The 13,157-nt window shown below is 41.8% G+C and overlaps 1 protein-coding gene across 2 annotated transcripts in view; it reads left to right on the forward strand.

Annotated features, from left to right (window-relative positions):
• NEBL (nebulette) overlaps positions 1-13,157 on the forward strand; it is a 382,588-nt gene that overhangs the window by 133,261 nt on the left and 236,170 nt on the right. The window lies entirely within an intron of this gene.

A 13,157-nucleotide genomic window follows, 5' to 3' on the forward strand; every position in this document is an offset into this window, starting at 1 on the left:
TAAAAAATATTTCCATTGGGCTTTGGGTAGGAGGTGCTTGGTTTGCCACTTGAGTCAACTATATTGAAGTTATTTATGTGAGTAAAACATATTGAAGCTAATATGTACAAGGTGGAAGGTAATGACTATGTTTCTTTTAAAATATGACACTTCAGACCTCTCACAAAGTCCTTCTTTTCTTCCCATGCCATTAACCTGTGATGGAAAAGGTTTAAAGCTGGATCCAAATCACTGAACACAGCAGAAGTCTAATGACCTATTGGGTTTTAGTTTAATTATATAATCAATAGCCAGAAAAAGTCCATTTAAAGGAGAGTTGATCTATTTTGTGGTTAGATTCTGCCTTGAGGTACCTAGGAAAGGAATGTGGCTCACTTAGTGAGTTGCTTTGAAGAGGCTAAGGGGACAGACAAGGACTCAATAGTTGGCAATGTTGTTTATGACATTTAGTTCATTTTCTTTAACACATGCCATACTGATATGAAAGATGCCAATTCTGGGATAAATTCCTTTCTTTTACCTCAGTTTGGCTATTCTTAAAAATCACATTAAATGAATTTAATGTACATAATTTGAACAACCTGAAGTGTGTTGAAGAGTTCTCCCTCTCCGTAAGATTTCTGTAATTGCATAGTGGAGGCCAATGGTTAAATAGATTCTAGTTTCTTGATATTTAAAAAAATAACTTTGTTGTTGAGAGTATTACATTTCCCCCATTTTCCCCTCATTGTTCCCCTCCACCTGGTTCCCACCCCACCCCAGGCCTTTACCCCACTATTATCTGTGTCTAAGTGTTATGCGTATCCTATATAATAAAAGCCTAATATGCAAATTGACCAAACGGCAGAACAACCAGTTGCTACGATGCACACTGACAACCAGGGGGCAGACACTCAACGCAGGAGCTTCCCCCAGCCCTCAGGCCCCAGGCCAGCCAGGGTGGGTGCCAGTGGGGGCCCCGATCGCCCTGCCAGTCGCTCTGCAGAGGGAGGCGACCGGCGGTGGGGGGCGGAGCTGGTAAGTGGGTGGCGCCAGGCCAGCCAAGACAGATGCCAGTGGGGGCCCCCGAACGCCCTGCCTATCACCCCACAGATTGGCCCTGATCGCTGGCCAGGCCTAGGGACCCTACCTGTGCCCGAATTTCATGCACTGGGCCTCTAGCATGTATATAAGTTCTTTGGTTAATCTCTTCCAGCCCCTCTCTCCCCTTCCCTCTGACATCTGTCAGTCTGTGCCATGCTATGCTCCAAAAGGTTAAGAAACAACCGATTTGCAAGTTGTCAAGTAGGTATAGTCTATAGGGGGTAGGGAGGCTTAGCCTGTGGTCCAGGATGTTTGATGGTGGTTGCCTGGAATGTTCAGAAGAATGCTGGATATTTTCTGGGCCCTTCAGATAGAATGTGTGATTAGTGATGTCCGCCCTGAGCACAGGAGGTAGCACATGAGCTAAATATAGACCATTGTGCCAGTAGAAGTTGTTTCTGTTATTATTATTATTAGTTTCTCACAACTTATTTGACTTATTTATCAGCCATACATTTATCCGCGACCACAGCATTTTTACAGAAAATGCACACCTGAGTGTAATATTACATTTTTAGTTTTGCCTAGATCATTTCTTAAAAATAGGATTATTTAATGCTTTTCCCTTCTTCAGGCTTTGAACAATTATTTTTATTGATACAGAACATTTACTATAGATACTATATTTAGTATTTTTAAACAAAGGAATATAATGTGGCCTAATGTTCTGTGTTTATACAGACTTTGTTTTGAATATTTTCAGACAATAGTGACGTGTTAGGTACTTGAGTCCCAAATCTGCATGTGTTCCTCTGGGCTGTAATCACCAGTGCCATTTGGTGTCCCGGGGCACAAACCACAGAGCCACTCAGACACGCGCACTTCCCTGCTTGTACCTTCCCATGGTCAGTATCGGCAACAGCAGAGGAAATAGTTCTCCACTAGCTCACATTTTTTTAAAACAACATCTAGGTTTCTGTGTGTGTGTGTGTGTGTGTGTGTGTGTGTGTGTGTGTGTGTGTGTGTGTTAATTTCTCACGTTTGACACTGTAATTCAAAATCTAGGTGACATGTTCCAACAGCTGATAAGCATTTCATGGTGTGGTGGGTCAGGTTTACCGAGTAATCCCTTTGATAATGCCCTCTTTTGTAAATACACGATAGAAGTTACAATGGAGTCCTGCAGAGGAAGTAAATCAAAAGGTGGCAAGTTGCTTGACCCTTCCAGCCAGAAAGAGAATTTGGTAAATCGTTAGACAGGTTATTGACTGCTCTTTAGAGAGCGGGCGATCGCCTTCTGTTCCTCCTTTCAGCTGGGGCTTGTATTTCATGTACGGAGGTCTGCATTATCATAATCCATTTTTCTCTTTTATGTGATCTACCAGCAGCTCTCATAAGCCTCCTTTCTGAAGAGAGTTCCCCATTTACTTGCTCTAATTCACTGTTTGTGTTTTTTTTTTTTTTCATAAAAATTGATGTTTTGCAACCATGTTTCTGGAGGTGCTACAGGGAAGATTAGTGGTAGAATTAAGAAGGAGATGATGGCTGTGGAAGGAAATCTGTGAATAGACAGCACATCCATGACATAGCAAGATAGTGCAAGAAGCATCTGAAACCCGAAGATTCTGAAAGCATATGAGTTAGAATTATAATATATCTTTGGCTGATGTTGAATAGTGTTAATAATCCGCTAACAGATTTTTATTTCAGGGGTTCTACTTACATAAAAAATGCTCACATTTCCAGATTGACACCCATATGTAAAAATAATATTATGCTAAAATGCCTCTACCTATTAAATGGTGATTCCCCTGGCAGCATTCAAGCAGAAGTATTAGTAGAAATAACGTAGGATTGTTCATTTATTCATGTTATCATCTGATCATGAGAATTTCTTAATTTATACAATTTTACACACCTGAAAAGATAAAAACAAGTCAGATTATTTTTGCAAATTATTAATAGTTACGAAATTTCCTAAAAAGGGAAAAAACTTCCCGGTTTTCTCCTTCTCTCATAGAATATGCCATTTTCCTTTATGGCTCTTAAACTAACGAGCAAAATTCTTTCCAATACAATGAATGTGAGTTTTAAGATTTTCTTTTGGGGAATGAAATATAAATGAAGACTAGGAATGCGAGGGCACACATGCTTGGCCCTTGGAGAACGGAGGGAAGAAAACCCAGCGCTTGGCTTTTGGGGGCTCAGCCCTCTGAGATGTGGATTCCAGGCAGGACAGGAAATGGTAGCACTTCCCTGATGTGTCTGGCAAAGTGTGCTCAGGCAGCCACACCTTCCTGCTGTGGCATCTTGGAGCTGGCTTCCGTTTACATTTTCTAAGTATTGGAGGAGGTCTTCTTTGAACAAGTCCGTTAACATTTGGATTTTTAGGGGAACGCAGCACAACATAGATGTAAATGCCCCCGTTCATATTTCTATCTGAAGTTGTTCCATCTCACCCGTCCTTGGGTAATGCCGGGGTGATATCCAGCATCTGGAAGGGTTCAGGAATCCGGAGAAGGCGCTGCGGGGTAAATTAATAAAGAGACTAGAAATATAATATAAATTTGTATTCCATGGGGGAGCCAGAGGAGGGCTTAGCTTCAGTAATCAAGTTCTCTGAATCTCTGGACCCCTCGCTCTTTATTAACACAAATTGCCCTAAAGCAAAGTAGATATACATATCAAAGGTAAGTTTGGTATACTGTAGGCAATGTCAGATTGGGGGAACTGCCTTCGGTTGTTCAGATGTTTGGCCAGCAGGAGGCAATAACATGTAGATTAAAATGCCCTCAGCTGTCTGGTAACAGGCAATAATATATGCAGATCTTCAGGTTTGGGGAAATGCCTTCGGCCATTCCAGTAGACAATAATATGTATCTTCAGCCCTGCTGAAGCCTCAAGGTTCCATCAACCTTTTGATGAAACTTCTTGCATTTATGACATGCTGGAATTAGCCTCCAGCACTGGGGGTTCCCCATCCCTTCATGAGTAGGTAAGGTTTGGTCCAATCTTCATAGCCAGGCCTGGATTGTGTGTCTTCATGCTGTGTTTGTGCCTGTGGCCCCTTTGCCATTAGAAACCTTTCTGTGCAGAACACGGGGCTCCTTGGGCCCCTCTGCTCAACACCTTTTCTTCCTCAAGTTTGTTGTAGTGTTGGTGGTTGTTACTTATGTTTGGTATGCGACGGTTGATCCAGTCTGGTCATAGTCCTCCCAGTCCCTGCTCATCCTGCCTCTCTGCCCCAGTCCCAGTTCCATGCTGTTTCCTTTCCCATTACCTCTGGGCAAATGCAGGCAGCCTCTGGGATGGGGTAGGAGTCCACGAACAAAGAGTCAGTCTCACAAAAGAGAGTGTTTTCTTCCCTTTTATTATTCTGTTCTCATTCTTCATGGCACACACTGGCATCCAGCTTTTTCCTGCATGTGGGAGCCCTTGGAGGCAGGCTGGCCGTCACCAGTACACACTGGTGAGTCTTTTTTTTTTTTTTTTTAATATATTTTATTGATTTTTTACAGAGAGGAAGAGAGAGGGATAGAGTTAGAAACATCGATGAGAGAGAATCATCGATCAGCTGCCTCTTGCACACCCCCTACTGGGGATGTGCCTGCAACCAAGGTACATGCCCTTGACCGGAATCGAACCTGGGACCTTTCAGTCCGCAGGCCGACGCTCTATCCACTGAGCCAAACCGGTTTTGGCAACACACTGGTGAGTCTTGCCAGTCATTCATGGCGGGCATCCTTTTTGATTACTGACACCCTGATGTGCTGGTTGTTAGGTAGGTTGAATACCACCCCCCATGTAGAAACATTGCTAATATTGTCACAAACTCCATATTTTGCATATTTGATATATATACACACACAAATATATGTGTACACAACACACATTCACACACATACATATTTCACTTTTTTTTCAGATATTCATTTACATTAGGATGATACTTTTTTGGTGAAGTGAACCTTGCCCATTATGTAGCATCTCTATTCTTAATAATGCCTTTCTTTTTAAAACATGTATTGTGTCATATTAATATAGACATCTTTAGTAGATTTAAAAAGTATTACAATATTGGTCTCTTAGCTGGCAAATTTAACCCATTTAGATTTTTGTGATTATTAAATTGTTTCTTCCAATTGTTAAATTTCTGTTTTTCCTGTTTATTTTTTGCTTTTTTCCCCCTTACCACTCTCTTTTCTTTTTTATTATACTGAGATAGTTTGATTTTTAAAATTATATTTTCCCTTCTGTAGTATTTGAATTTATGTACTATATTTTCATTCTTTGTGGTTATCCTTAAAATGTTATCACATTTATGTAAGCAAAGTCTAAAATTCAATAATATCTAATCTTTCTCATGAAGAATAGAATGATTTTAGAATATTTTAATTTTCATTCTACCTTTCCATCTCATTATTGTCCAATATTTTAGGTTTGTCATAAAAAAATCCCATAGTACACATTATTTTTATTCCACACAATGTTTGTTTTGTTTGTGTGTGCGTGCACATGTGCATTTACCATTTTGTTTGCTTACCATTCCTCTTTTGCATTTTAGCTTATCCTTTTGGAATTACATTTTTTTTTTCTTGCTGAAGAGCATCCTTTATAAACAGCTTCATAAAAGATCTGGTGGTGGTAATCTCTGTCAGGGTCTATTTATTTAAAAATGCTTTATTTTTTCATTCTTTAAAGGTATTTTTGAATGATAGGAAACAATTGTGACTACAAAATGGAGTTGTTTAGATTTTATGCTTAAAATTATGTTTAAATTTTCTGCCATCTTCCAACCATTCAATACAGTTGTGATTTTGGCCCTTGGACAAAATTACTTCCTTGGTTAAACCAGAGCATGAAAAGATGGTCCAGAGAATAGTCATCACGTCTTTTCCTAACCCAGAAAGGCAGAGCTGAAAGGCCAGTTTAATATGTGAGGCCAGAACTTTTGCCTTTTAAATGTTTTTAAGAGATAAAGTTGCATTTAAAAAAAACACACATAGATAAGATATTTAAAAAAGTTAATGCACTTCTTTCATGACTGATATGTTCTTTTAAAAATATATTTTTATTAATTTCAGAGAGGAAGGAGAGGGAGAGATAAAAACATCAATGATGAGAGAGAATCATTGATCGGCTGCCTCCTTCACATCCCCTACTGGGGATTGAGCCCATAACCTGGGCATGTGCCCTGACCAGAAAAGGAACTATGATCTCCTAGTTCATAGGTCAATGCTCAACCACTGAGCCACACTGGCCAGGCATGAATGTTATGTTCTTAGGCACAAAGGGGCCTATGTGGGGGTCCCCAAGATCACCCCCAGCTTTGATGATTCTCTCGGAGGCCTCACAGGACAGCATAGAGTCGTACTCAGGGCTCTGATTTTTTACAGTGAAAAGATACAGAGCAAAATCATCAAAGGGAACAGGTGTGTGGTGCGAAGTCCAGATGACACCAGAAGCAAGCTTTCAGAGCCCTCTCCCAGAAAAACTGCACAGGGCATGCTTAATTCCCCCAGCAATGAGTCATGACAACATGTGTCAAGTGTTGCCAGCCAACAAAGCTTGTTCAAGACTCAGTTCCCAGGGTTTTTATTGGAGGCTGTTCACAGAGGTACCTTCTGCCTGGCAGATACCCACATTCTGGACTCCCAGAAGGAAGCAAGGGTTCAGCATAAACCATAGTGTTTGTACAAACAGCTTAGGCACAGGGTGCCACTCTTGTCAGTTAATGGTGGTGGGACCCCTCCCCAAATCCAGAATCTTGGGCACCAGCCAAGGGCCAGCCTTGTAAGCTGGCCTTTCAAATATAGCATCCAGGCCTGCTCGATGAACTCTTTTCTACAGAGCCCTACGGAGATAATGCTGTAATAACAAATTATTTTGACACCTGAGTTCAGCTCTCAAATTTTCTAGTTTGAGTGGGACCGTAACAGTGGTTAGGTAAACAAAAAACTAGATAGGGAAGAATTACGTGCTTGTGAGAGAGAAGACTCAGACGAAGGAACTGACCTGCAAAGGATTAGGGAGAGATGGTGGGCTGCTTGACTTTGTCAGAGGGTGAGAGTGAAAACAAAGATTAGAAGTTGGTCAGAAAGAGCTAGCAGTCAAAATTAGTGGCCTTCTCTAACGTTAGAGATTTATACCTGTTATTTAGGGTTTCTCAACCTCAGCCCTATTGACGTTTTTAACAGGTCAGTCTTGGTTGCGGTGGGTGTGCATTGTGGCATGTTTAGCAGCATCTCTGGCCTCTCCCCACTAGATGCCCATAGTACCTGTCTCCCCACTCCTCTTCCCGTTGTGGCAACCCAAAATGTCTTCTGACGTTGCCTATTGCCAAATGTCCTCTGGGGAAAGTGGTTGAGAACCACTGTATTAACCCAGATTTACAGTAAAGAAATTCATAAAGACCTTCATTTTATACATTTAAGTGGTATACTAGTATCTCACATTTATAGTAGTTTCCATTTATAAAGCTCTTTCATGTGGTTCTAGCAACAACCTCCTGAGAGATCCAGGAGTATTTATTTTGTTCTCATTATAGAGATGAAGGCAATGAAACACAGGTTGTCACTTTGTAGTAAGTCAAAGAAAGAGAGAGTAGTAATAATAGTAATATTACTGTTATTAATAATAGATATTTTATTGAGTGCCTACTGTGAGACAGACATTGTTTGAAACGCTTTAAAAGTGTTAGTTTTGGAACAAGCCTAAGAAGTGTTATCATTATGTCCATTTTACAAATGAGAAATTGAGGCCAGAGAGGTTAAGAAACCTGCCCAAAGACACACAGCCATGAGGTGGAAGAGCCAGATTCAAACCCAGGTGATATGACTCCAGTGCTGTCATGACCACTGGGCTCTGGATAAAAAGTGAGAGGCCTTGGATTCTGCTCTTGTCCAGTGTGTCCTTTCTCATTACTGTCTTTGCGGAGGTTGCCACTTGCTTACACTGTTGTCTTCACTCTGACCAGCTGGGGTCTACTGGCTTGCGTGTAACTTTTCCTACTAGTATATTCTTACCAACCGAATCTCACAGAATAAAAAAAGTTGGACGTCTTTCTGAGATCTAACTTAGCTATGTCGGATGTAGTCTTCTGTTACTATCTTGATTCTTTCTCTGTTTATTTTGAATATAGCATTTCATGGATTTGTTGCAGCTGCCAGCCTACTCTTGACTCACACATTTCATCCAATTTTTGAATACTTCAGCAAAGAGACTTCTAATTATGATGCTTAAAGGATTTCACAATATTCGTCAGCTCTCTCCACCAGCTTCCAGTGCAGTATATGTCACATTTTCACATTTGGCTATATTTTCCAGGAAATTTGTTCACGTATCAATCAATTAATCCACCCCTTCTTTCGTATGTTTTTTAAAAGATGTTTTTCCTGGTTCTCTTTGAACACCCATTTCTCATGCCCCTGTGCCTTCTGTTTTACATTCTTTAAAGAATGAGATATGCCCTTCATCCAGGCTTGGTGAAGAAATCTTCTTTCCTTAAGATTTCTATTCAAGATATTTATCTTAGGAAAACCTACAACCATTTAAATATAGTATCTGGAAAGAGCTAGAAGGAACTGTATAGTAGCATCTATATAGTAGCATTTATGGTTTTAAAATGCTTTGCTTCTCTACTCCTATATCCTGATGCAGGAGGATGAAACTCCCCTGTCATTTGCAGGATCGAGGTTTTTGAGGTGCCAAGAAGTAGCATTTTCAGAAGGCCCCCAGGGGAGGATGGAATGTGGAAGAAGGCTTTATCTGCATAAAGTTACATTCCCCGGGTTCCAAAGTCCCCTGCACCTTAAGCCAGTCCTGGAAAAGGCACAGCTGGGAGTTCAGCAGAGTCAGAAACAGGGCCCGTGTCACGAGTCTCTGTTCCATGTTGCAGTGGGTGTGGCTCAGCCTTCAGGCCAGACTACAGTCATTAGTCCTGTGTGGAGCCCAACATGGCCTGTGCCATGCGGGCGCGAGTCCCAGGGGTAACAGGATGGGGAACATCTGACAGTATAAAGCCCAGGAAATCATTAGGTCTGAGTTAATTAAATGTTTAACCAAATATAGCAGGCTGATTTTTAAGTTGATAATTTTGTATGGCCGGAGAATGATGTTATAAATATACAAATGGCCCTTGGGAGAAAAAGATTCCCCATCCCTGGTTTAGAAGTTTACATATTCAGGTTTCATGCACTTGCAGTGGCCATACCCATCCCTGCCAATTACCTGTGTCCAGGTGTGATTGATGGGCACTTACATTCCCATGTCACTCAGGCCTCCACTGGGCATGCATCTACTCTGCCTTTGTCCAGTCCCTTCCCCCATCAACCAGCGGGGAATAGACTTGGAGAATGTTAAATGCAGTTTTTTGGCAAAGCTGTGTAAATTGTTTGACAGTCCCACAGTTAGAGAGTGGGACCATTCCCACTCTTGACAGGTAGGCATGCCTATATTTTTTGGTCCCCCTTTTATTCCTTTTCTGTTGAATAATAAACCGGTATCAATCCCACGGGGGACCACTGGCACCTCCGTTTATTTCTGTGTCTGGGTTCCTTTTGAGGTGAGGTAGTGGGTGAGAAGGGATTGGGACTATGACTTTAGAGCAGAATATTGTTGAACTAGACAGAGATTACTACATGGACATAATGGTAAGAAACCCAGGATTTTCAGATATGTCCAGTTTGGCAAAATTAATTAGGTTTCTCCAGATATTATAATTATTTAAGCTAATGCAGTATGTGCTGCCATTTCTGTAATCACATTTAATTCTGAGTTTTATGTTTTTGATTCATGGGACCATTCCACTCTCCCTTGACAGGTAGGCATTTTTTTCAACACCTTATTCTCTTGAATTTTGCTAGCTCTGAAGATAACTTGGATCTCCAAAGCCTCAGGTTTTAATAGTGCTCATGACTCCTAGTAGTTTCGAATATGAATTCCTTCTTTCCCTCAGCATTTATTATTTTGCTTATTGGTACTAAACTGAACGCTTTCTCCCAGATCAAAATTTTCAATAATTTCTTTCTGTTTTGCCTCTTTAGAGAAGTTATGTTATATGTGGGTGAACCCACTATTACAAAATCTTTGAATTTTAGAATTGAAAAACATATTGGAAAAATGTGCAAAGCATTGCTGTTTATAGTTCTCAGGAGAATTGCTCAGCAGGTCAGTAAGTTTGCTGCTTTGGCCACCAGGACAGCAGAGTGTCTTCTAAAAGGCAGCAGAAGCTTTCAAATTTTTCTTTTTTAGTGCAAACCTTGTTCCAAATACAACTTAGTGTTAAATGCCAATATCTAGCATATAAAAGTGGTGTTTTATTTATATGCATGTACTTTGTAAGTTCAGATCGATCAGTTTTCTCATTGTAATGTCAGACGATGAGAATAATTAGATTATTTTCATGAAATGATACTTCCAAATGAGAGGGAGGAGTGGTAAGTGAGGTTTCCCTAGCATCAAAATAGGATGATTTTTGCCTGGCGTGAAGGAAATTCATGTACTCACCGGAAAGCAGTTGCAAATTATAGCCCCTCCGCCTCCCCATTCACTTTTCCATTTCTGTTTAAAATTTAAACAGACTTTTTAATTACACATAAATGGCAGGAGTAGGTTGTCCCTCCAGAGTCTGCCTCCAGACTAACTTGCAAGTTAGTACAGCAGGGTTTCAATGGGCTAAACTCTCTGTAACAAGTTTGAGAGTAGATTTTAATTACAATCTTTAAAGTAGTTAAAAGACATACGTAAATTCTTAAATTGAAATAGTCGTGGACCCTTGAAAATCTCAGAAAAACATTTTACAGAATGCATTTTTTAAAAAGTGCTTCTATTACAATGCTTCTATTACTTTAGCTTTAAAGTAGAGCCATATACCGTTGCTACACTTGAAAGTCCCGGTGACATTCAGCTTTCCGAGGCTGACTAGCAAATGTTACAGAGCACACCGGCATTGTCTGTCCAGCTTCACGCGTGCAGCACAGTTCAGAAGTAGCCCCCAGGGCCTCCTGCGCTTCCTCACAGAGTCAGTAACTCTAGTTTTTGCCAACATCTGAAACAAACTTGACTATCTAGTGTCTGGGTTAGAAGAAGGAAAGCAAAAGAAACGAAGATGTGAACGGCAGAGGGCTGTGTGTGAGAAGTGATCTCTTGACAGTCCCACAGTTAGAGAAGCGCAGCGATCACGTCCGCTTCAGGCCGTCCCAGCCCCGTGAACTCGGAAAGCACTGCTGCTTTCTATCGCCATCTGATCGTATCTATTAACCTGACCCCGAGGAGTCATAAAATTCAAATTGGGTTGGTTCACGCTCTAAGAAGGCAGAAAGATGATGTAAAGCTTTTTGAAGGATGTTAATGAAAATAGTTAAAGTGCTTCCAGTAAGTTACGGGGTTTTAACTTCAGTTATCTGGAAAGTACACTTATGTGGGACATTTCATTACTGAAGAACACTGGCAAAAGGAGGCATTAATGGACGTTTTCCTACCACAAATCCGACACCACAGGGCTACAAAATGTGTCTAATTCTTATTTCAGAAGTGCCAGTGTACTTTCGGTAGGTTGTTCAGAGCTTATTTGCATTGACAAACGGTGACTCCATGAACCTTCTCAGAGGAAGCCAGGAACGGGGATGCTGAAAAGAACCTTCTACTGGGAGAGCAGAGTTTGAAACAGTGAGGCATAGAGGACTTTTGAGAGACAACAGGGTGGACATCACCAAGGAGAGGGGCCAGGGAGGGGGCTCTTTGAAGAACAGCCTTGAGTTCCACAGCTTTTGTGGTGATGGAACCGCAGCAGCTGAGGGACCCCGAGGGCCAGCTGGGCGTGGCGGGGGATGGGAGGCAGCCATGAATCAGTGCTGTGTCCTTACCCACACCGGGCAGTAAGTGCCCTCACTTCACCAGCAGGAGGGCCTGTGTGTTTGCGTGTGTGCCCATGTATGTTACATATATGATAGAACACGGTGAAGCTTTGCTGTAGCCTGACCTGTGCTCTCAGGTTTTGGCTGATTGTTATCTCCCCATCTCCCCCTCCTCTTCCTCCCTCCCTCCCTCTGTCTTTTCTTCTTTTCATAAATATTTATTGAAGTCATACTATGAGCCAGACACTTGGTAGGTGCTGAGTGTGTTCTGACAAAGGGCAGGACAGCCTGTTCTTGCAGCCACAGCACTCTCCTTGTGCTGTGAGACAGAGACATGTCAACAGGAACATACAGATGGATTATCATGGGAAAGACAGTACATTCCAGGCACGTTGGAGAACCAGGAAGGCTTCCTGAAGAAAGTGCATCTAAGGCGAGTCCTAAGTGACAAGGAGGAGTTTGCCAGGTAGGCGGGTGGGAGAAGAAGTGTTTCAGGGCAGGGGAACAGCATATGGGGATGGAGGTGGCAAAGAGAAGCGTGAACTCCATGGCCAGAGCTTGGTGGATGAGCGAGAAGTCTGCAGAGGCCTGATCATGGGGGAAGATAGGATGTTGGGCTTTATTCTCAGATCAGTGGGGAGCCATTGAAAGGTTTTACCCAGAGGGATAATGTAATCAGATAGACATTTTAGAACATTGGTTCCGGCAATTCAGATTGGAAGGGCAAGATTGGCAAGTGTTGTAGTTACCTGAAGATAAATGTGGCCTATAATGAAAAAAAAAATGCAGTGGAGGTGGAGAAAAGTTAATGTAATTGAGCCATATTTAGGAGAAAGAAGCCATAGACTTGGTGATTGATGGATAGGATGTGTGAGGAGTCAAGGTTACTTCAGGTTTCTGGCTTGGGTGGTTGGGCACTAATAAATGAAAGAGAATACAGGGGAAGACTTGGGGTGGGGTGAGAAGATGGACAGTTGTGTTTCAGACTGGTTGATTTTGTGGTGGGCATGGGATATACACAAGTGGAAATGCCATTGGATCCGAATGAAGGGAGTGATTAGCACTTACAGAGGAGGTGCCCCAAACTGTGGGAACGAATGAGATCAACAAAAAGAAACCCACAGGAGACAGAGAAGGAAGAGCTAGACGGGGAGGAGCCAGGTCAGGAGTGTGTGATAACACAGAAATCAAGAAAGGGCATTCAGATGGAGGGAAGGCCACACAAGAGGAAGACCAAAAGGGGTCTGTTGGGTGTGTCCACAGGAAGTCATCGCAACT

Source organism: Eptesicus fuscus, chromosome 2 (genome assembly GCF_027574615.1).
Source record: "Eptesicus fuscus isolate TK198812 chromosome 2, DD_ASM_mEF_20220401, whole genome shotgun sequence".
Classification (NCBI taxonomy): Eukaryota; Metazoa; Chordata; class Mammalia; order Chiroptera; family Vespertilionidae; genus Eptesicus; species Eptesicus fuscus.